The 3,394-nt window shown below is 56.7% G+C and overlaps 1 pseudogene; it reads left to right on the forward strand.

The window, feature by feature from the left end:
* The first annotated feature begins 796 nt into the window (after positions 1-796).
* On the forward strand, positions 797-1,332 carry LOC113980883 (annotated as a pseudogene).
* Positions 1,333-3,394: the final 2,062 nt, after the last annotated feature.

A 3,394-nucleotide genomic window follows, 5' to 3' on the forward strand; every position in this document is an offset into this window, starting at 1 on the left:
TGCACGCCAGTGCCAAAAACGTTAATGCGCTGCAATTAATGCCCAACCGGCAGAGCTGTTCCAATAAAGATTCCAAAGGCAAACCCAGCCCATCCCGATGTCCTCCTCCGTGCGGGCGGCGGGGGCAGCGTCGCTCGGGGTCACTGCTCTGGCCGTGCAGGCGCCGAGATCCCGCAGGTCGGAGCAGGGGCAGGCTCAGCCCTCGCCGGGAGATGCGGAGCGGCAGGTTTGGAGCCCGGGGGGCCGTGCGGAGGTTTGTCCCGGCCTTGTCAGCGGCTGGGTGTCCCCGCCGCGCTTCTCGAGGCTGGACAGCGGCTCCTCCCGGAAGGAGGTCCTGGCTGCTGCCGGCCGGGCCTGGGCTAAAGCGGGGCGGGACGGGAGCGAGCCGAGCCCTGCGCCCGCCCGCCCGGCCCCAGCCCGGGCCCGCCCCCGCGGCGCGGCTTCGCGGCTCCTCCCGCCCGGCACCGCCCCACGCCCAGGTGTCCCCGAGCCGAGCCCAGCCCAGCCCAGCCCAGCCCAGCCCAGCAGAGCTCAGCCCAGCCCAGCCCAGCCCAACCGAGCCGCTCCCCCTGGGCAGGAGGAGGCCGGGCCGGGCGGCGGAGCGGCTGCGGGAGGCGGGCGGTGCGCGGGGGGCGGCGGTTCCGCAGCCTCGGCATGGCCCGGGGGGGGGCGCGGTGCCGCCACCCGGTCCCTTGAGGAGGCGCGGCGGGGCTGCTCCGGCCCGGCAGGAGAGGCTGGGTGCGTGTCCCGGCGGGAGAGCGCTGTGGCTGTGCTCCGGGCTCCCGGCGGGGCGGGCATGTCCGGGGCCATGAAGTTCAACGGCGACCTGAAGGTGCGCATCGGGGAGGCGGTGGGGCTGCAGCCCACCCGCTGGTCCCTCCGGCACTCGCTCTTCCGCAAGGGCTACCAACTCCTGGATCCCTATGTCACCGTCAGCGTGGACCAGGTGCGCGTGGGGCAGACCAGCACCAAGCAGAAGACCAACAAACCCACCTACAACGAGGAGTTCTCGGCCACGGTTTCCGACGGCCATCAGATCGAGCTCTCCGTCTTCCACGACACCCCCATCGGCTACGATGACTTCGTGGCCAACTGCACCTTGCCCTTCCAGGACCTCCTGCGCTCCGCCGGCCCCAGCGACAGCTTCGAGGGCTGGGTGAGTGGCCGCTTTCTGTGGGGGAGAAGCTGAGCCGGGCTCCTCTCGCAATGAATGAAGGCGCCCGAAGGGGACTGGCAGAGCAGGGACTTGCCTTCGCCTGCCTGTGCCGCAGCCGCGCTCTGTGTGTGTCTGCATGGACACAGGGCTGTTCCTTCCCGCATCTCTTTGTGCCCCTCTGCTTTAGGTTGTCTTAGGCTGCTGCTGCAGCTGATGCATTTGGGGGACCCTAAGAGCAAAAAGTCTCAGGTGTGGTAGCTGGAGGTTGCAGCCGCTGGAGCAGGGGCTGTGAAGTGTGTCCTCTTTGTAGGCTACCAGAGGACTTAGAATAGATAACTGAGAGGAAGGTGTCCATTCCTCCTCTTGCTTAGCACTGCACAGAGATGTACTTGGAGACGTGGATAGCTGGGGTTGTATTTCTGCTCAGCTCTCCACATGCTTGCACAAGAGTTTGCTGTGTGCATGCGAATTTCTGGGACTTCTTACCAGAACGTCAGGTGTAGCCTTGTGTCTCTTCTGTACAGTGTTGTGCTGGGTGAAGACAGTTTCACTTAGAGCTAGTTCTAGGTTATTTCCAAGTCAATGTCACTTGCATCCAGTTCAGAGAACCTCCTTTATGCCTTAGTTGTGATGGCAGAGAAATAGCACAGGCTCTAAAGTTGCATCTTTGCTTCCAGGACTGTAAAGGAGGAGCAAGTGATTGTGTTGATCCAGACAGTAGTTTGCTTATGAGAGTTAGGGGGAAAAGGCATTTCTTCAGCATAGAGAAGGTGCAGAAGAGATGAGAATTTTGGAGGCTAAGCTAGATGTCAACATTTTGAGGCCAAGAAGCACAGCATGTGCAGTCAGGTAACCAGCAGAATAAATCAGATGGGGAGGAAGGAGAGCTGAGAGTGTAGAGAAGAGATTGACATCTTGATCCTATTGCAGGGAGGTCAGCTTTCTGCTGTCAGCCAGGGTCTGTGGCTGAGGTGTGATGCTTCACCTTTGAGATGCTTACAGGGGTTGATGAATAGGTGTAGAGCAGATCAGTGCTATTTTTGTTGTTTGTTAGGGAGGGCTCACATACTCTATGGATAGGCTTGAGGTTGATGTCCTGAAGGTGTTCTCTGTGAGACAGTGCTGCGACTGAGTGTGGGACAGAAGAGCCCCAGCCCAGCTGCAATGGCTGAGCTGAGGTGTTGCCTCAGGCAGAGCAGAGTTGCCGGGGGTTTGCTGAGTGGGTGCGTGCCCAGCTTGCCAGGCTCCCTGTGCCACTGGAGAGAAGCTGCTCCTGGGACTTGTTCTAAAGCAGTTTTACATATGGCCCAGAGCCCTACGGACAAGGCAAAGAAGTGAGCTCCGGAGAGTGAGCTGTGGTTTTGAGGGTTTTCTTCATGTTTGCTTTGCTGGGGGTGTTTCCTCTTTGCTGTTGAGAGAGGCTCTGTCCTCTTGGGAGGCTGGAATTGTGGTTTTGCTGGGGCTGGCTACATGTGGGATTGGACTGCTGTGCTGTAGAGGTGGTGGCCTTATTCCCATGACTAAAATATCTATCATCATATTGCTCCAATATGGATGCATGCACGTTTCTTTCATTTCATGTGCTGTTTCTTTCATTTCATCCATCCTGCAGCGCTGATTTTTAGGGCTGATGCAGTCTGAAATAGTCATCTGATCTTTGATGAGGGAAAAGTTTCTAAGCCTCGCTGGATAGACATGTGTTTTATGAACTCCCGTACCTGTGAGCTGATGGGTGCAATGAGTTGAAAAATCTGCAAGTTTTTTGAATGAGACTAAACTGATGTTGTATCTTGGCACATAGACAGAGGCTAAGAGCTACTCTCCTTTCTAGCTAATGTCTGGAAATTACAGCTGATGAGGATTTACTGGGGAGTGAACAAGTGTTGTCTTCTGTTCCCTTTCTCCTCTCCCCTCCCTTGTGATTTGCTTTTTTAGCCTCTTGCATAGCGTGCAGCCAGGGTCACATGATGACAGGGAACAGCATCTTGCCCTGATAATTGAATATGTCTTGATAAATGCAGCAAGGCTGTCACGGGTGTTTGTGTATCAGAAGGATAGGAAATGCTGGTTTCTACTAACCCAGGGTCCATCAACTGCTGGCACAATACAAAATACCATGAGAAACTGTAGATTATTTGCGACACCTCAATTTCTGCCCTTTTCCATCCCCAAAACAAAAGCACAGGTAGGCGAGGAATGAGTGAATAAAATGTGGAGAAAATTGGTGAATCCCCAACA

The sequence above is a fragment of the Neopelma chrysocephalum genome, unplaced genomic scaffold, assembly GCF_003984885.1.
Source record: "Neopelma chrysocephalum unplaced genomic scaffold, ASM398488v2 Primary Assembly neopelma1_95506, whole genome shotgun sequence".
Classification (NCBI taxonomy): domain Eukaryota; kingdom Metazoa; phylum Chordata; class Aves; order Passeriformes; family Pipridae; genus Neopelma; species Neopelma chrysocephalum.